The following is a 22,237-nucleotide window of genomic DNA, read 5'->3' on the forward strand; positions in this document are numbered from 1 at the left end:
GTATTAAGCAACAGATATACTTTGCATCGATGAATTTTGTTTTTTTTAACAACTGTTTTTAACCCTTTTTAATATAACATATTTAATAATTTTGTAAATAGTGAAGGGCTAGTCTGATAATTTTAGATAAAATTGAAATGATTTTTCGTGGATCTTGTATTTTGCTGGGTGTGGGGGGTCAATTTTGTAAATGTCTTTTTATGATTGAAAAATATCGAATAAAGGCTGTTTTGAATTGAATTGAATTGAATTGATTTAGAAATATAATCTTGAGACTCTGACGATGCCTTGCAATTTAGTTCCCTTAAAGTACATTGATGACCTGCTTGTTGCATCATGTACACAAGAAGCTTGCAAACAGGAAACAATTCCTTTACTGAATCATTTGGCTGAGAATGGATATGAAGTCTCCCCAAGCAAACTGCAATGTTGTCATAAAGAAGTCTGATATTTGGGAAACATAATTGAGAAGGGAAGGATAAAGGTATCACAAGAGACAGTCAAAACAAGTTTGACAATGAATCCACCAAGGACTCAGAGAAAAGTCAAAATGTTTCTGGGAAAGTTGGCTACTATAGACAGTGGGTACCAACTTTTCCCTAGTGTCCAAGCCTCTGCAGAGGTTGATGCACAAAGATTTGCCTGACATTTCCATGGGACACGATTGCTTGAAATGTTTCCTAGAGCTGATAAAAAGTCTCTGTCATGCCCAGTGTAGTTAACTGGTCTGCTTGCAGATGGCCCTCACTTTTTACCCACATTTGAATGCCAAATGCTGTGTAATTGATCTGAAAGTGTGCTGGTTCCTGCTAACCAGGCTCAGCACCAGTACTCTTTCCCTTAAAATTGTAAATGTGAATTGGTACATCAACTTGGTAAGAAATTTTACACCCCTGTAAGGCCCTAGTATATGGTACCAGTGGTACCCAGGACAGGGATGTAATGTGGTACCAGGGATGCAGCACTTATTCTGCTACTCTGACTGACCTGAGTAAACCCAAAGTCTGTAGGTCTGCCATGTCAGCCCTGCACGAACAGATTGGCTGCTTGAGTTTGACTCTGCACATACCATGTGTGACATGGTCTCCTCAGTGCATCTAATATATGTCAGGCACCCCTAAGGCAGGCTTCGTACAGCCCAGGAGGCAGGACACATTATATTATATGTGTGGGAATATATGTACAAACATATATAGCCTTGTCGTAGCATTCTAAACATATTTCCCCTGCAAGTGACTGGCAGTCCATGGGATAACATAGGCTGGCATGTGGAATTATCTATATGACCAGCTCCATGATTGCCCAGACAAATTCTTTCATGTTTGGTGTCAAACATCATGCATTTTAACCCCTGATATGATGGCAGTGTCAAGGTTTAACAAACATGTACCTAGGTGGCCTTTTAGACAGTTTCCACCAAGTTAACCGAGTGAGCTTGTGCTTAGGCAGGCTATTTTGAAGGTTTGCCGTAAAGACAGAAGCCTGACCTCATGCTGGGGAGTGTGTGTCACTTCCAGAGGCCAGGGACAAAGACCAGTGCGACCAGGAGGTGAGACCTCAACCCACACAAGATGGTTATGGATTAGACCTGTGTGGGGGTGAGGATGTAAGACTTCCTTGGTGCAACTGGACAAATTATTTAGTCCCCCACTCAAGGATAAAGCCTTTCCCCCGTACCACAGGCACAAGTGGTGGGAAATTAGGTATGCTGGAGGCATCCCCCTCCACAAGGCTGAATACACTTCTAGGGTGTTGCAGCTGAGGTGTAGAGTCAAGGATGGTTTCACCCATCTTAAATTTATGCTAGAAATCAGGTTTTGACTAGTTTTAATGACAGACACATGCATTATGTCATCCCTACTGGGGCAGATAAGCTATAAGACTAGTTGCCCATTGGCTACTAGTCCTCACACCTACTAATACCCCTAAAATCCAGGGTTTAAGGGGCACCCCAGACACTAAAAACTTTGATTCAGTGTTGTAACAAGAAGAGACCCGTTTCCATGACAGGACTCCACAAATGGAAGCGATAAGCTCTGCACCTGTGTCAGCCACCATGCACCCACTGGATTTTGACTCCACCAAGGCAAGGGGTCAGTTGCAAAAGGAAGGTGAACCCTCCTTCAAGCACCGTGCTTCAGAAGAACTCCTTGGGCTAGAGGAACTAGTCTCCTGCAGTCAGCAGACAAATCTTGCTAACTTCATGATCTTGAAGTTCTGTTCCCTGAGCCGGCCGGTGGGGCCACTTATAGGGCTTGGGCAGCTGACCTCTGGAAACTGTAGTCCTGACCTTCAGTGAGGCTCAGCTTTCTACAACATTCCCCTGATCCTCTGGATAAAGATTTCCTCAACTAAATTGCTTGCAGGTACCAAGGCTTGTTGGTTTTCAGTCTGACTACAACCAGCTTTACTCTATGGTTCAAGAAAAGAGATTCACCCGCATGAGCGACCAGCCACCCCTGTGGCTCCATCATAAAGATCTTGCCTTTGTAAGAATTTTCTCTTGGCACGTCTGCCAGATCCTCTGCCTGTGGATGTAGTTCAGCACCATGGATAGCTAAGAGCACCTCTGCAACCGAGTCTCCCAAGCCAGGTAGATCTGCCTGGAGACTCCTGGTCCAGGACCTGCTCCTTTCCAAAGTTCCAAAGGGTTTTGCTCAATTCACTCCACAAGTACCTTTTTGCTAAGGTAACCATTTCAACACCTCTGGCCTTATTGACAACTCAGGGGCTTATGATGCATCATTTTTAACATGGGAAAAGTGACGTAGAGGTGGCGCAATGTGTTTGTAAATAAGCCCCTCAAGTTACAGCTAAAGTGCACCTCGGCACCCCATCCCCTGAGCCAGATAAAAATTGTTCTAGCTGTCGTGAACTGGTCTAGGGACTCACGAGCAGGCCTGGCCATTGTTCACGGAGTTTCGCTACGCCGAACTCCTCAAAGTGACAAAAAAACTAGTAAAAAATTTCTTCTGCTCTATATGGAGCTGAGTTTTCTGCACTCCATGAGCTCAACGCCGCACAGAGTGCAGAAAACTTAGCAAACTTTGTGAATGGAGCAGAATTCACCACCCAGGCCTACTCATGCCAGCTAAACTCTAAGTGGATTCCATTGAACTCTAAGTAACAAATTACATATACGTGTGTTTCCTATAGATCAGTTTGGTGTCTAAAAAATATATACAAATCAGAGCTATTTTTATAAATTGGTGCTAGATTTCTCTTGAGTCGTGTCAATTAATTATCGCCCATGTTAGTGATATGAATTGCTTAACACATGCTCCTCTAAGTAGCCTGTCTCCTCTTTGCCACTCTACCAGGACTGAGAGGTGTACTGAGAGTACCCGGGGTCCATCTTTGTGTATTGTGCGAGAATTACATGGTAAGTCACCCCTGCCACAGCACATAATACATTTACCTTGCAACACCCCACCACTAGGAATGATTATAAAAAGGTGTTCACATTTTTTTGCAGTGAGGTCGTACTGTGTGCTCTCTGTGTCTATTCAGTTGCATATTTTCAACTACTCTTGACCATGTTGCCACAGGACTGCCCGGCTGCTTTAAAGCAGTTGCAGCTGTTGGTGTCTGTATTGAGAGCATAGTGATGGGACATCCTCTTACAGTGATGGTTTCCAATTCAGTAGAGATTTTGTTCACTCAAACCAAAACACAGTATTCAACAAACAACAGTCTCACAATGTATGAACAATATACTTGCTGCTGAGAATGTTGTAGTCAGGAGATGTTGCATGCTCAATCCAGCAACTCTATTGCCCTTTCCTGCAAATGAAATTGATGTGGATGATGTTGAACATGATTTTCAAGATGTCACTGATTTATGTAACAAGCCAAGACTAGACATACAAGATGGACCTCTTGATGAGCCCGATTATGCAATCTTTGTGGATGGCTCATGTTTGAGAAATATTGAGGGATTTTTGAGAGTAGCCTTTGCAGTCTGTACAATTCAAGAAGTGGCAGAAGCGTCATGGCTTCGAGGTGTTACCTCTACACACGTTGCATTATTGATTGCCCTTACAAGAGCATGTTGCCTTTCACCACAAATGAGAGTAACTATATTTACCGACAATAAGTATGGCGTTGGTGTGGTCTATATCTTTTGACAGCTTTGGTCACAAAGGGGCTTCATGTCATCTTCTCGGTCACCCATCAGGAATGGGAATTATGTTAAAGAATTGTTGGGTGCATTCCAGTTGCACCAAGAAATTGTAGTGGTGAAATGTGCTGCACATTGAACCATCAACAATTAAGTCACAGTTGGAAATCAATATGCAGATGGGCTTGCCCAGTATTGTGCACTTGTGGGTTACACATTATGGGCACATGCATAAAAGTTACAATGTATGATTACCAAATAGTGATTTTTAAGGAATCACTAATTGGTAATCGCAAATGCCTATGCATGTAGGAATCGCAAAAAGAAATTGTGATTCCTTAACATTAGCTAATAGCGATTCGGAATTTGCAAATCTCTATTTGCTAATATGACTCCATTCATTCCTATGGGCCTACAGGCCTATAGGAATGAATGGCATTGCGCTCGCTAATTGTGATTATCAAATTGGTAATCGCAAATAGCGAATACAAATACAATGGTGCCCAGTGGCCTAAGGCCCCCAAGAAGCACCACACAAAAAAAGGAAAGTGTGCACAAATAAAGCCACACACGCTCTAAGGGCATGTGTGCGCTACATGGCACTATGAAAAATGCACTTTTGTGCATTTTCCAAAGTATGCACATAAGACAATCAATTTGAAGTTGATGGTAATTAGAATATCTTAAATGTATAGTTCGCATTTAGTAAAGGCTATATGCATAGGCATTAAGGAATCGCAAATTGCGATTCTCTAAATGCATTTGCAATTTAGGTAATCGCAAATACTTGTGATTACCTGAATTGAGAATGTCAAGCCCTTGATGCATTAGAAATGGCCTTTGTCCATTCTCAAATGGGCCGATCCTGAGAAGTGGCCCGTTTGCAACAGAAAATGGATTGATGCATGTGCCCATTCATTATTTATTTATTCACAACAAACACTGCAACAATACAAATTGCATTTCAGATAATACTTCAGATGGCCCACCTAATAACGCCATTCAAATAATGCAAGATGAATCGGGTGGGGGATTATAAAGGGGAGGAAGACTGAGAAGGTGGGGGCATAGGAAAGTGGGGGAACAGTAAGTTAACTGGTAAATTGCCACTCAGAGGTTATACATCTTGATAGATAGTTGTTAGGACTAGAGTAATCATGTCTGTTCAGGTCAGATTCCGAAGGCGCCTGTCGGACACAGTGGAGCTTGCGGGCGAATCAGCACCATGTTGGAGAATGCAGGCTAGGATTCCGCTCCCGACTGGCGGTCATTACAAGAGATATCTTCTGTTGGGTCAATTAACGTCATAGCATAGCTTGTCAGTGGAGTCCAAATGTCCCGAGGGCGAGCAGGGATGGGCTTCAGCTGCTAATACGCATCCAGCAACTCTTGTCAAAGAGCTGCATCATGCAGCCGTGCCTTTTTCGAGGGAGCTTGACACCAGCCTCAATGGAGCTTCACTCTGTGCTTGGTCACCCTTAGCAACATTGTCATCAGCCAGCCAACCCCAGGGGGGATCTCCTTGATAAAGCACAAAAGGGCAAATAGAGGAGTATCAGCCAGGGAATGTCCAGTGATGCAAGTAATATCCCTAAGCTCTATTGACCATAAGTCATGGACCTCGGGGCAAACTCATGCCAAATGCAGGAACTCCCCACATGGCAAAGCGCATAGCAAGCAGTGCAGGTCCTCCACCAGTTTCATCCTCTTTAGTTGTGCTGTTTTGTGATATAAACTATGCAGGAATTTATAGTGAATCAGTCGCAGCCTGTAGTTCGAGGACAAGGTTCTAGATTGTGTGCAGCAAAAAGACCACTGTTCCCCACTTAATGCAGTGTTAAGATCCACTGTCCAGGCAGTCATGCATGGGTGACCCTAAGTGGGGCTGTTCGCTGTATGGCAGCATAAATTCAGGTTATCAATCTACACAGTGAGGGGTTAGTGAGCAGTTCCTCCAATACCGTGAACCTTGGAGTAGCTAGGGGAATGGTGCCATGTAGGTCGCATACAGCTGCTCAGAGCTGGTGATACATCATGGCATTCAGAAGTAATGCCGGGTTGTCTTGGAATTTGGGTCACATCCCTGATTCAATATGAAACCGAAAGAATTATTTCATTTCTTTTGTTTATTTTTCAATTTCTATTTCTATTTTCCTAGTATCAAAACAATGTCTTTAAATCATATGAGTTTCCTATCTACAACCCACACCCACAATACACATATTTATACAACATACAAAAAACCAAAAACATTTTTGGACATTCCCTAGATAAAATACAGAGACAAAGAGATCAAAACAATTTCCAAAAAACAAACAGAAAGCAAGTACATGAAAAAATTATATGCAGAGAAAAATTATTTGTTCTCAATTTCACTATACAATCTAGGAATCAACAGTGCCTATTTTCAAATAACCCTCTATGTGTGCTAATTATTTTCCTAACTTAATGCGTTTTCTCAAAACACTAACACAGAGCAAGGGGAATTTTTCTTTTTGCTGCACTTGTTGTGAAAGAAACTACGTTGTCGGCGCATTTCAAACCCAGGTGTTTTTAGACCGGGTTCTTATCAGGACCAATAGCTGAAAAAATAATGACAATGACACTATAGTACAATCTTGTACACAAACCAATACCAGTTATACAAAACACCACCGTGTTTGCCTCAGTTAACTTTATATAAAGAGATCAGCCATTCTCCTTTTTTAATGTTTAATGTCTCCACAACTAATTTCCACAAGAAATAGTTTCACCACAGAGAAGAGAAATAGAGAAAAGAGAAGAAAAAAACATCAGAGTCTTTGAATTGTGAGGACCTCTTTAGACCTGAGTGTGCTGTTATACACTTACTTGTATACTTTTAAGGGAGGGGCACCAGCAGCCATTCTTGCCATAATAACAGCTTCTGTTGAACCAAAAAACAGCGGAATGTATTTCACCTTAAAACTAACTGCTGCTATCAGGGAATGATCATATGCGTCACATACCTTATATCTTTTCTTTCAGCTTATTATAACCAAATCATCGTGATTTGCGACCTAAAACAAAATGAAACCAGAAGGGTTGGTAAACATAAAACTACATGGATTCTATTCAATCTGAGCAATGTCTGCTTAACCACCTTCTGTCCTAAACAGTCTTACACAAAGGTTCCAATTTATAGACCAGAGGTTGTTTTCTCAACAACAAAACACCAAATCCAATGCAACAAAATGATCTAAATTGGACAGGATACGTTGCGCGTCTAAATTGAAGGTAGCGCTCGAAATTTGAAAGACCGCGGGGGAATTGTGAATATCGCCGTAAAGCTCAATTCACTCCACAAGTACCTTTTTGCTAAGGTAATCATTTTAACACTACAAGCCTGATTGACAATTATGGGGCTTATTTACAAGGCCCTTGCGCCACCTTTGCATACAGCTGCATTGAGACTAAGTGCAGCCGGGATCTGATGGTTCTAACTATTGAGACAGCTCAACAGATTTTGAAACAAGAACTAGCCGAAATTGCAAAATTAGAACAAGAAATAAAAGACAATCAAGCAATATTGGATGCTAAAACTTTATTGTTGAAAGTTGAAAAAGAAATAGCTGAATTCAAGGATTACACAATAAAATTTGAGAAACACAAAAATAATTTTTCTTTGGATGACACATACTCTTATCTGCAGGTGGACCTTTATTCAAGACAAGAATCACAGTGATTTTTCTCTGAATACCAAGGAATATCGAGAGATAAATTTATCTCCTTTTCAGACACCTCGTCATCATCAGGAGGTGAACCAGAAAGCAACAAAGGTAGAATTAATACCTTTAATTCTAACAGACGGGGAAACAACCAACAACAACCAAATTCATCTTTCCCAAATAGAGGTACTCCTTTTTTAGGAAGAGGCCAAACGAGGCCCCGTGGCAGAAGCATGTATCCCAATCAGCCATGGGAGATGAGAACAAGGTGCCAATATTACAAGACGTAACTGTATCTCCAATTTTTAATATTTCCAATTGTCAATTGACTTCAGCCGAAGAAAGTTTACTTAGAAAAGGACTATCTTATGTACCAGCTAAGCACACTGATTTCGTAAAGATGAAATCTGAAGTCATCGAATTTTGTAAAAAATTACGAATAAGGACCTTCTTTTTTGGAAAACTTGACACCTATGGTTTCAGATGTTACTGGATTGAGAAACAAGTCAACGTTTTGTCCACCCATAAACAAGATAGCAAAAGAGGTGTGCATTTTTGAAAAAACTGTTCTATCGGCCATTATCAATCATGAAAGGAAAAGGAATTTTGTCCAATACAATATCACAAAATCTGAGAAAGAGGCTATCTCAACTTTAAAGAATGACACATCAATTATAATAAAGCAAGCTGATAAAGGTAGCTTTATAGTGGTTTGGAACACTCAAGATTACATCATTGAGGTCAAAAGGCAATTGGATGTGAAAGAGAGCTACAGAAAAATTGACAAAGAACCAACATTGGATATTCTGAACAAGCTGATTCCAATATTGAAATATGGCCAAGAACAAGGATTTTTGGGCCAGAAGGAATTTAATTTTTTGAATAAACAAAATCCTAGAATTCCATTACTATACATTCTTCCAAAAGTCCACAAAAGTGCAAACCATCCACCTGGGAGATCTATATTCTCAGGGTGTGAATCGTTCTTGGAACCTATTTCAAAATACTTGGACTTCTTCCTAAAACCATTCATGGAACAGATACCATCCTATATTCAAGACACAACTGATTTCATTAACAAAATCGAATAAGTCAAATTTACACCTGGGCAACAAAATTTTGTGACACTGAATATAGTATCCCTTTATACTCAGATCCCACAAGGAGAGGGATTAGAAGCAATACAATCCTTTTTGGACACAAGACCAAAACCAAATAGAGTACCAACTGATTTTTAAATGAAGCTCTCGAGTTTTGCATTGCGAAAAAACTATTTCAAATTTGAGACCGACTTCTACTTCCAAACAAAAGGATGTGCCATGGGGTGTCCTTTTGCACCAGAACTGGCTATTTTGTACATGGCCAAATTTGAAGAAAGGTTTGTATATAACAACAACCCATTTATCCGAAGTATATCGGACAGAGTCCGATATATAGACAATATATTTATGATATGGACTGGACATGAGGAGATTTTACTTCAGTTTTTCGATTGTCTAAACAACAGGTCAGCTGGTTTAGTTTTAATCACGCGCCATGAAAGATGACATTTTTGGACGTGGAAGTTTATTCTTCAGAAGGGGGTTTGGTAACAACACTATACAGAAAAGAAACGGACCGGAACAAATCTCTACATTACAATAGCCACGATCCAAGGAGCCTAAGGGATAACCTCCCTTATGGCCAGTTTTTAAGGATAAAACGAAATTGCACATTTAAGGATGAATATTTTTATCATGCAAACCAGCTAACTGAAAGATTAAAAGATCGCAATTATCCCAAAAAACTATTGAAACATGCAATGAAGCGGGCATGGTGGACCCCTAGGGAAGTGCTATTGGAAAGAAAAGAGAAAACTAAAATCGACCGTCTGGTATGTTTTACCACATTCAGCCCCAGCATTAATTTTTTAAAGAAAGTCATCTGCCAAAATTGGCATCTGGTTCAGAATTTAGACAACACATTGAACCAATATCCATTATTCGCACTGAAAAAAGAAAATAGCATTAGCAATCAGGTCGTTCGAGCATCTCTCCCAAATGTTGGCTCTAGACAAACATTACGGGAACAATTAGGTTTACCCCCGATTAAGGGTCATCATAAATTTGGAACATGTTTATGATGCAACCAGATGATGGAAGGTTCTGTTTTTTCTCATAAAAACATAAATTGGAAACATGACACCTTAGCCAATTGTAAATCTAAAAATGTTGTATATGGCATTCTGTATCCATGTCTGAAACTTTATATTGGGAAGAAAAATGAGGAAATGCGGCAAAGAATAACTCAACATAAATCAAGGATTCGGAAAAAAGTACTTTTTGCACCATTAGTGAACCTTTGGATCCACCACTATCATGAGGAACAAGATCTGCGTTGGACAGTGATATCCAAACTGGAACCAGATCCACTAAGAGGCGATTTGGAAAGACACCTAACACAAAGAGAGGCCTTATTGATTGCAAAATTTGATACTGCACTCGATGGTCTGAACGAATTATCAGAAATATACAATCTCTGAGTATTTAAGTTCTCTCTGGACGCAAAGTTATTTCATACACAAGGGACTATTGTATTCATTCATTTTGAAGAAAGAAAAAACACAACTATTGGACTATTGGGCTTTGACATATAATTTATAGGTCTGCTATCCATGAATTCATAGGTTTTCTTATTAATAACATCTCAAATCCACCTATTAGAAAACTACATCTCCCACAAATCGTTGGGAAACATGTGGGAAACAGGAAGTCCAAAAACCTATAACTTGTATAATGAGAACAAAACTGCTTTTGTTTTAACAATTACCTTACATCCCTGCTATCCATGAATGCATAAGCTTGCGCAAGCTTTTTATAACAATATCACCCTAAACCTGCGAAAATCTGCCAGAGAACTATGTTTCCCATAAGCCCTGGGAAACACGTGACGAACAGGAAGTCGGAACATAAAAAACAATCCAAAGCGTTGGGCCCACTTCCGCTGGAATAATAAGAAGAGACAGCCATCCACCGCGGAGGATTAAGAAAATACAAGTGAGTACTGAGCAGGCGGGAATTATATACTGGAGTGTTACAGTCTGCAAATGGGTATAACCTTTACTGCAATACTCACAATTGCCCCGCGGTCTTTTGAGTTACGAGCGCTACCTTCAATTTAGAAGTGCAGTGTATCCTGTCCAAATAAGATTGTTTTGTTGCATTGGATTTGGTGTTTCGCTGTTGAGAAAACAACCTCTGGTCTAAAAATTGGAACCTTTCTGTAAGACTGTGTTTAGGACAGAAGTTGGTCAGAGCAGACATTGCTCAGATTGAATAGCATCCATGGAAATTTGTGCTTACCAACCCTTCTGGGTTGATTTTGTTTTAGGTCACTAATCACAATGATTTTGTTGAAAGAAAAGATATAAGGTATGTGATACATATGATCATTCCCTGATGGCAGCAGTTAGGTTTTAAAAAAAAAAAATAATAAATTTATACTTTTTTATTAACAACACAGAAAAGGTGGTGGTCATCACAATCAAGGTACATATAAGTCACATGTCCATCGCGGGAAATCACAAAGCGTACAGAACAGTTACTCCATGAGGATATTCATAACAGTGCATTATAGTACATTTTACAGTGCGAGCGGTTCGTCAACCGGGGCAATTTGGGGGGGCTCACATATGGTGCCGCTATATTCATTCCAGTTGGACCACACTTCAATCCATTTCCTGGGGCATCCACGTGCCACGTACACTCTTTTCTCCTGGAGCATGCACCAGTTGATATCCTTCTTCCAGGAACCCAATCTCGGGGGCACCGCTGCCCCTCACAACCTAGCTATGTTCCGTTTTGCTATTGCAAAACCCAACGTCGCCCATAGCCTCCCTAGGGGTGACAGGTCTGTGGGTTCCCAGATGTTCAGCAGGCACTTTTCGCCTCCATTCGCAACTCCACCCCCAGATCTCTTGCATACAGCGAGTCACCCGGTTCCAATAAGTCCGCAGCATAGGGCATTCCCACAGGATATGGAAGTGTGTCCCTACCTCCCCGCATCCCCTCCTACAGAGCCCATCCTCACTGCGGCCCATCAGCTGCAGTCTTGTCCCGGAGATGTATACTCGGTGGAGAATTTTTAGCTGGATCAATCTGAGTCTAGACGATATGGCCACTTCTAAGGGTAAGCCAGCGCATTCCTCCACTCTTCCTCGCCTATTTCTAAGCCATCAGCTTCCCATTTCCCTTTGAGGTACAGTAACAGGTCTGGAGAGTTGTTAATAATCTTTTTGTACGTGAGTGATATGGCATGTTCAGGGAGGTGACCATCTAGGAGTCTATCCTCTAGGGGGGAGGAGTCTGGGGGTTGGGTCCCTGAGGGGAAGTTCATCTGAAGGGAGTGTCTGACCTGCAGATATCTGAAAAGTTCAGTGCGCTAGTTGGTAATCGTGTTGGAGTGAGGCAAAGGACACTACTCCATCCGGGCCCCATAAGTCTTTAATGCAGGAAATTCCAATGATGTCCCAGCTAAGGAACACTTTAGTGCGACCCAGAGTACCCAGTTTCTCTGAGATCCACACCAGGGTGGTCATCGTAAGGGTGTTGGCCCATCCCAGTTTGCGATGTACAGCGTGCCATAGCTGAACCGAGTGCTGTGTGGGCCCAGTGAGTGGGTACCTTCCTGGCCTAGAGTAGAGCGCCGCCGCAAAGTTTCTGCCCGGCAAGAGCCACTGGTCCATTCCGTATCCAGGGGCATTCCCGTCACAGTATGTACCCAGATTAATAGCCGAGAGATGTGCAGCACAATAATACTTTCGGATATCCGGGAGCTCTATGCCACCGTCAAACCACCCTAGGGTCAGTTTTTGAAGGGATATGCGAGGCGTCCCCGACCATAGCAGCTCTCTCTGTGTGACTTCAATGGACGCGAAATAAGAGTTCGGGACCAAGTCCGGATAGTTTTGGAGGGCGTATAAGAATCTCGGCAAGGCCATCATTTTAAAGAGCGCCGCCCTTCCCGGGAGGGACAGCGTGAGCTTCCGCCATGAGACAGAGTCCCTTTTGAACCGCTGTAGGGGCGGCAGGAGATTTCTCTCATATCTGGTGGCCTCATCTTTAGAGATGAAAATCCCAAGGTAACGAAACCCCTTGCAGGACATAGAGTGTGGACTTGCCCCAGTTGATACTATACCCTGAGTTTCTCCCATAGCTGGTGAAGATGTCCATGGCCACTATGAGGGACTTACGAGGTCTTGTGAGGTATAAGAGGATATCATCCGCGTAAAGCGAAATTCTAGCCTCCCACCAATCAGTCCAGCGAATCCCCTTCAGGGAAAGGTCTTGTCTGATCCAGGCAGCAAGGGGCTCCAGCGACTGGGCAAAGAGCAGAGGTGAGAGGGGACACCCCTGTTGTGTCCCTCTCCCGAGAGCAAACACCTCAGAGGTTTTATTATTGACCCAGACCTGGGCCAGGGGCTCAGTGTAAAGGAGACGCACCCACCCAATGAGGCTTGGTCCGAAGCCCAGTTACTGAAGGACTGTCATCATGTAGGGCCAGTTAAGCGTGTGGAATGCCATTGCGGCGTCGAGTGACACCACAATCGCATCTTCCTGGATGGTATGACAGTGTCCCAGCACTCCGTGAAGCCAGCGGAGGATGAGCGCTGTGTTGCGGTATGGCATAAAGCCCGACTGGTCTGGGTGTACCAGAGCGGGCAGGACAGGTTTGAGCCTATTGCCGAGGACCTTGGCCAAGTTTTTGGGCTCTACATTCAATAAAGATATGGGCCTGCAAGAGGCACAGGAATCTCTCGGTTTCCCCTCTTTCGGGATGGTTACTATTGTGACAATGCGCTGATCTCGCGGAAGAATACCCTTCTCTTTGCGCTCATTGAACATACATTTCAAATATGGACTAAGGCCATTTGGTTTGAGCTTGTACAGCTCTATCGTCAGACCATTTGGTCCAAGGGCTTTCCCCGGCCGAAGGTCCCTAATTGCTCGGTCCAGCTCTTCTGCGGTGAGCGCCGTCTCCATGGTGTCACGCTCAGCCTCCGAGAGAGTGGGCAGGTGGATGTCAGTCAACAAAGAAACCAAATCTGCTTCTGGCCTGTCAGTACCCTTACTATAGACCCTTTGGTAGTGTGACACAAATTCCCTGACTACTTCATGAGGCTCCTTGATGACGGCTCCGGTGTCGCTACGGAGGTACCAGGCATTGATCGGTGCTATGCAACCCTCTTGTCTGTCCCCAACCATTAGGTGGGAAAACACCGGCGAGTAGTTCGGCATACCCCTTGCTAAATGTGTAATTTCATGGATTGTAGTGTCATGCTGCAAAGGTGCTAATATGTAATCAATGCGGGAGAATGAACGGTGTGGGCCAGAAAAGAAAGTGTATTGCGTGTCCGTCAGATGGCGGAGACGCCAGAGATCAGTAAGACCAAATGCCTCGATGAAGTCAGCTAGCCACATGTGACATGTTGGAATGTCCGTGGAGGGGTGTCTATCTAGGGCCCCAGAGACCACAGCGTTAAAGGAGTATTTTCCCAGATCCTGATATGACTGGGTTTGAAGGCCAGGTGAGATGTAAGTCGTGACTAGATTGATCCTGCGACCCTCCCATCTCCCCGAAATAGCTGCGTAGCACCCCAGAGGGTCAGAATCTGTGTAGTCGATAACTAGGGGAAAGTTACGGCAGAGAAGGATTCCCACCCCTTGGGATCAGGAGGTGAACCCGGCATGAACCGCCAAATAGTACCCCCATCGATTCAGCGTGTGGCACGTGTTTCCCAGGAGATGCGTCTCCTACAGGAGTACCACCTCCGGGAGGCGTCGTTTAACAAACTGTAACACAATGGTCCTTTTAAGCTTGTCCCCAATCCACTGACGTTCCAGCTCAAGACCTTGAGGCTTTTATCCCACTTCATAGTAATGCACACTATTTACTGGAAAAACAGCCCTGTAGTCCCCGACATCTTGCACATGTGTAACCATACATTTCTGATGTGACCACTCTAAACTTGCCTCCCTGCCTCCCACCTTCCCCCCCAAAAACTCCCATCCCCCCAGTTCCCCCATCCCCAACAGCAGGTCCCCAAGTTCCCTCGCCCCGGAAAAACCCCTTTACCCTCCCCCAGCCACAACACCCCCCACCCTGCTTCCCTGCTCCGTAGGCTTCAAACTACCCACAACCCCAATTAGCAGAGTGCCTTTCGCCCGACCCCAACCCAGGAGTGAGGAAGCCGCCCCCCTCCCGTGAAAACTCCTGTAGGGGAAGAGTGCGCCGGCCACAACTCCAGCGCTGCCCATGTCCGCCCCCACTCTTGCATGTCATGGCTGTGCCCAAGACACCCTCTAATAAACAGTTAAGTAGGATGCATAAGAGTGCTCAGCTCCCCGACAATGCAACACTGCATCCGGCCCCCAATACACAATTTATACATTACAGTTCGGCAGGGTCCATGTCCTATGTTTCTCACCCTCAGCGACCCTCAGTGTCCCGTAGAGATCCCAACTTAGTGCTAGCCGACCTGGACCGCCATGAACGCTGGCTCTGGACGTCCACCTCCGACCTTTCAGCCGTGGATTCCGGAGAGGGGACCCGATTGTCCCTCCAGGCTCCGCCCTCCGGTTGTTCATGCTCTCATGGCGACTCTCTGTCCAGACAGTTCCGAACCTCTGATGGCGAGGCGAAAAACAGAGATTTGCCTCCAGCAATGACTTTCAGTTTGGCTGGAAAGAACATCATGTACTTGATTCCTTGTTGACGGAGTGCCGCCTTCACGCCCGCGAAGGAGCGCCGTTCCCGCTGAACTTGGAGTGTGAAGTCCGGCAAGAGACGGATCGTGGCTCCTTCGTAGAGTAAGTCACCCTTTTGCCTTGCCGCCTGTAGGATGGCGTTGCGGTCCCTATAGTTCAGGATTTTTGCAATGATAGTTCTGAGCGGTGCCCCTGGTTAGGTTTAGGGACCAGTGCACGGTGAGCTCGCTCCACTGTGAAAATGTTGGACAGTCGCCTTGGCTTTAGGCGGGTGAGGATAAGGTCCTCCAGAAACAGCTTGACGCTGGGCCCCTCCATTCCCTCCGGCACTCCTACCACTCGTATATTACTCCGTCGGGTCCTCCCTTCCTGATCCTCGAGCATAAGGGCCATTTGCCGGTGTTGGTGTACCAGTTCGCTAACCCGTTTTTCCAACGTTTTGGAGGAGGTTTAAAGCACCTTTATCTCAGATTTGTTGGTCTTGGACCTCTCCGTAGTTTGTCAAGATCCGTCCGGAGTGGTTCACTTCAATGGAGATTTTGTCCATTTTCATCTCCAGGTTGGTGCCCGGGACTGGATCGCCGCCATTATGGAGGTCAGGGTCGGTTATTTTTCGCCAGCTTGGTCCTCGGTCATGCTTCCCGCCTGGCCCTGCCCCAGAGGAACCGCATACTTGTCCAATTTGTTGGTTTGGGTGTTTACGTTGCCTTTCGGTCTCATGGTGGCATAGTGTTCAATCCTAAAGTTATACTACCCGATGTGCGTGGTCTCTCCAGCAGCTACACCTCGGAATAACAGGTCTATTACAGCTCACTCGTCCATATCTGTGGGACGCGGGCACCTTTCACCCTCTTTTGGGCAGTCCGACATTGTCAGGGGTGCCCCCAGCTCCACAGCCAGGGCACCCGTCAAGTGGACGGAGACGATGCTCGCTTCACACCTCCGCGTGCCGCAGAGGTCAAGGTAGAGCACAGTCTACTCCGCCACCCGATCTTACACTCCTTGATGCGACCCGCTCTGAGGCCTCCAAGCCCAACCGGGCCCCACACCGAAGGTCTCAGTATCTGTTGCAGGGATGTTGTATGCGCCTCAATTGTATAATTTAACAGGGATTTCGGTCTATAGGTCAAGGCAGCACAGTGCCGGTGATAGCCCCACGGTTCACCTCCATTGACCCGGGGGCAGGTGACGCATCTCCACTGGTCCTGGGACATCTCAGTACAGCCCCCTCTTAGTGCTGGTCCGCAGGCGCTGCTCCTGGCCTCCAGCCCCCAGTAGGAAGGTGCCCCCGGGAGATCGCTTCAGATGCCGCCCAACTCCAGCCACGCCTTTTGCTCAGGCGGCGCGGCGTCCCAAGGGCCATGGGCAGTCCCGTCACTGGAGCCCCGGGCGCCCCCGAGGCCCCCACATCTTTACTTGTCCACCAGATGTGGCCAGGCTTGAGGCCCAGCTCTGCGAGGTCTCACCTCCCACTCTAGGGCCCGGACCGGGCCGCCAGTAAAGCCTTAGGCCGTGCTTCCCCCCTCCCCGGGATCCGATTGGCCTCCGGGGGACAGGGCCGTCTCCTCTTGCAGACAGCGGGGAGAGTAAAGGGCCCGCACCTCGCCACTCTCTCCTACCTTGTAGAGGTCCTCCGGCGCCGCCCAGGAAAGGCCGTGGCCAGGCCGCAAGCCGGGGCCTCTTGTGGACGCGTTGTGCAGGCCCTGGGCACCAGTTCGCTCACCACTCAGTCCGGTGCGGAGGTCCAAGGGCTCTAACTCCGGCCCGGTGGGGAGTCGGGCCCGGGAATAGATTATCTCTGGAGCGCTCCACGTCAGCGAGTCGGGGAGCTTATGTAGTGGTGTCCTGGGGTGGATTATTGCCGGATATGTCTCAGGAGAGATTCAGCTACGGCAGAGCTCGCTGTCTAGGCAGCCATCTTCATTGGCACCTGGCCACGCCCCCCCCGCAGCAGTTAGTTTTAAGGTGAAATACATTCACCTGTTTTTTTGGTTTAACATAAGCTGTTATCATGGCAAGGCTGGCTGCTGGTGCCCCTCCCTTAAAAGTATACAAGTAAGTGTATAACAACAGACTCAGGTCTAAAGAAGTCCTCACAATTCATATACTCTGATGGTTTTTCTTCTCTTTTCTCTCTTTATCTTCTCTGTGGTGAAACTATTTCTTCTGGAAATCAGTTGTGGAGACATTAAACATTAAAAAAGGATATCGTCTGATCTCTTCATATAAAGATAACTGAGGCGAACATGGTGGTGTTTTGTATAAGTGGTATTGGTTTGTGTACAAGATTGTAATATAAAGACAGAAAAAAGAAAGGGCGCTGTTTAAGACCCCTATAGCTCCCTCACTGAACCTCTATTTTAAGCCAGTACCCAAGGTGTTGGTGTTGAAACCTGAGTCTGTTTCTCAGCGTCAAAATAGGGTTGGCAAAGAGGTAGAATCTGAAGAAAAAAGGGAATATTTATCTAAATATAGGGAAGAACGCGAACAGGACTGGTCAACTCTTTCTACACCTAACCCATTTCAGGTTTTAGATACAGAGATGGATGGGGATAAGGGCAGTAGCGGTGAGGCTGATGCGCCGATGGAGCAGATATTTCAACCTAATATACCAGCCACATTAAGTGAATTAATTGAAAGTTCACCTATTGAGGTCATGGAAAATAAGGTGGAAGAGGATATATTCACAAGGAAGGAAGAATCCCCTAGGAATGAAAGGTCGGGGCTCTCTAATACTGAATCAACTTTAAGACAGCAAGAGAGTTATGCCTCCACAGATGGGACCGTCATGGAACTCTTAAAAAATTAGAACGCGACATACATTTAGGGTTTGAAGCCTCTAGAAAAAATCAAGAGCGTATTAGTGCTACATGCGTGTTGTTAGAGGACAAGATAGATAAACTAACGACTCGGGCGGGAGAGATGGAATCTGCAATGAAAACTATGCAGGTAAGAATCCAGGACAATCGAAAGGAGATAGAGACTCTATATTTCCCAAGATAGGCATATGGATGAAAGGCTAGAACGGTTGGAAAACATGCAAAGGCGCAACAACCTAAAAATTCTTAAACTGCCAGAAGGAAAAGAAGGGACAGACTTAAAGGCTTTTGTAGTGCAGCTACTGAAGAAAGAGCTAGCACTAGAAGAAGATGAGGAAAGTCTGGCTCGGGATATACAACGAATACATCGAGATCCTTTTAGGTTGAATCCTGACCGGACTAAGCCAAGAAAAATTTTGATCAACTTCGCGACGTATTCATTAAAGAAAAAATTTTGTCATTTGCTTTGAAAAAAAAATCTATTTTAATAGATGGAATATCGGTTGATATAAGGTCAGACCTGTCACCAGCTACAGCAAATAGGCAATGGGAGATGGGAAAGCGGTTGGCGCCATTAAGGGAGCTAGGAGCCACGGCTCAATTAAAATTTCCAGCCTTTCTTAAAGTTATGTGGCACAACAAAATGTATAATTTTCGTACGGTGGATGAGGTAGATGCTTTTTTGGATGTTGCAAGGGGATAAGGCTATCGACCATAACAATTCGTAAATTTAAGTGGCACCACCACTCAGGCATCCACAGGCCCAGGCCATGGGAATAATGGTTGGGTTTTCCGGGGTGGGAAGTGAGAGTAGGGAGAGGGGTGGGATAAGGGAAAGGGAGAAAATTATAAAAAATATTCCTCATGAGCAGTCTTGCTGTGACTTAAACAGGAAGAAGAAATGGGCAGCATATGGCAAGCATGATAACTATAATGACCAGGGCCAGAGATAAGGAGTTAAGGTTCCTTAGCTGGAATGTTAATGGGCTCCGAGTTAAATCTAGAAGACAGCTGATTCTGAAATATTTGGAGGATTCATCCGCACAGATCATCATCTTGCAAGAAACACATTTAACACAAAGGGAAAGTAAGGAGATTTTTAGTACCCAAAAATGGATAGCAAACGCTATTTTTACATCCCAAGACTTGGTTACAAAGGGGGTAGCCATTCTGATAAGGAAAGGATCCGACATAGTAGTCGAAAACAGTGTAGTAGACAGTAGAGGAAGATGGGTGATTTGCAGTCTGCGACTCTCGGGTGAAACGTTAATAGTAGTGGGTTACTACGGTCCGAATATAGATGATCCCGCAGTCTTAGAGAAAGTCGAATTGGAGGTATTGGATTTTCCTGGCAAAGTAATCATGGCAGGGGATTTTAATACGGTACTAGATGGGAAGATGGATAGGGCAGGTAATTCTAGAGCAATAACAAATATCAAAATGACTGCCAAACTTAAGTCAATGATGGGGCAATTTGGGCTTTGTGACATTTGGAGATGTAAATTTCCACAACAGTTAGGGTTTACCTTCTATAACAAAAAATATAAACACAACTCAAGGATAGATTTTTTTTTGGTTGATAGTAGATTGAGAGAGAGGGTTACGGATGTAGCTCATTTAGGGGCGCATCTATCAGATCACTCAGGGGTAAGTCTAAATCTAAGTTTGGAAGAAGAGAAAATCACTTCAGTTTGGAGATTAGACCGCACAATTTTAGCAGATACAGAAATCTTAGAGATTCTTAGAGAAGAGATACAAGTTTTCCTAGAAGTAAATGTGAGTTCAGCCAGGGACGACACAGTATGGGAAGCGTGCAAGGCATTTATGAGAGGCAGAATGGGAGCTCAGGGCGCAAAGAGAAGAAGATTGTATTATTGCCAGGTATCTAAGTTAGAAAAAGAGATTCGAGAGTGCGAAATGAACCGGATTCCCCAGGTTGGTACTACTTTAGATGGTCCTAGTGATAAAAAACTTTTAGATCTAAAAGTTCAGTTAACCGCGATACTTGCACAACGAGTCAAAGAAAGATGGGAAGCTAGCCGGTTGGCACATTTTTCATATGGGGAGGGATGTGGCAAGCTACTAGCCTGGAAAGCTAAGAAAGATGTCGTACGCAATCATATTAAAGAGATCAAAAAACCAGGCACAGACCAAATTATATCGGAAAATAAACTCATGGTAAAAGCATTTCAGGAGCATTTCACGAATGTTTATGCAGAAGATTTGTGTCCAGATACAGGGGAGATTGAGCCCTGGCTATCTTTAATGAAACCATTATCAGATGAGGATATGAGTGGGCTTAATAAGGAAATCACTCAGGAGGAGCTGATGAAAGTTATTAAAGATAGCAAGAGAGGAAAAGCCCCTGGACCAGATGGCCTACCTGCAGAAGTCTATAAAGCTCTTGATACTACATTGGTCCCTACTCTTTGTCACTTATATAATAAAATATTTCGGGGGGAAGTGAAAATCCCAAACTCTTGGAATGAGGCAAATATTATTCTAATTCTTAAGCCAGGGAAATCCCCAAAAAATATGGATGCATATAGGCCGATTTCGCTTTTAAACTGCGACTATAAATTCTATACAAAAATTTTGGCTGACCGGCTTAGTAAAATAATCCATAAATTAATACATGAAGATCAAAGAGGCTTTATTAAGAAGAGGTATTTAAAAGATCTTACCTACTCTTTGATAGGCATGATAGATTTAGCCTCTAAGTATGATTATCCCTTGGCAGCGATAGCCTTAGACGCTGCCAAGGCTTTCGATCGTGTTAATTTTGTTTATTTAAAAACTCTTTTGCAATATCTCAATCTAGGAGATAAATTTACCCACTCCATCTTCTCACTATACAGTGCTCCGACTTCACGTGTACTTATAAATGGCACTCTTACATCTCCCATCAGGGTAATGCGGGGCACCCGGCAAGGATGCCCCTTATCACCTTTACTCTTCAATATATATATAGAACCCTTAGCCTGTAAAATTAGGGAATCAGAAGAGATACCCCCTTTTGCAGTAATGGACTGGTCAAAGAAACTGGGTTTATATGCGGACGACATTATTGTTTATTCTACTAATTTAGTTAGTTCGTTGGAAAATCTAGTAAAAATAACAAAAGATTTTGGTAGGATTTCTGGTTACCAGCTAAACCAAGAAAAGACTGAGATATTGACTTGGAATCTTAACACAAGAACAGTAAAAACAACAGCAGAAATGAGATATCTTGGTGTTAGGATTACACAGAAGATTGAGGACTTGGCTAAAACTAATCTTGACAGAGTTAAAAAAGAGGTTGGAGATTTGCTGAAGGGTTGGATGAATATACCTCTGTCAATATATGGGAGATCTAATTTAGTAAAGATGATGATTATTCCAAAAATTACCTTTTTGTATGAAGCTATTCCATTATGTTTTAAAAAGGAATGGTTGGCGAAAATACAAAGCATGATAATTTCATTTATTTGGGCATCTAAATCCTCTCGAATTTCATGGAGGAAAATACGAAGAAGTGTAAATAAAGGAGGATTGGCGGCTCCTGATCTACAAATATATGCATGGGCTTTTTGTTTGAAAAACTGCAGGATGTTATTGGGTTCCCTTGTTTATTCACAGATAGGCGAACTTTTTAAGATAATGCTGAAAGTATCGGGTTATCATGAGTTTGGTTACTTATATAAGTTTGGAGACCCTAAGTTTTTAAAAAAAGTGAAACTCAAGACTCTGAAAGATCTGGCCGAGACTTGGTATAAAATAAGAAAAATTACTAAGATCCCTTATCTTAGTTACATGGCTCCAATATGGGAATCACCGGGAGCGCCGGCCTGGACAAGAGATGCCTTAGCTTCAAACTTGATAAAGGAG

The sequence above is a fragment of the Lissotriton vulgaris genome, chromosome 1_1 (assembly GCF_964263255.1).
Source record: "Lissotriton vulgaris chromosome 1_1, aLisVul1.2, whole genome shotgun sequence".
Lineage (NCBI taxonomy): Eukaryota > Metazoa > Chordata > Amphibia > Caudata > Salamandridae > Lissotriton > Lissotriton vulgaris.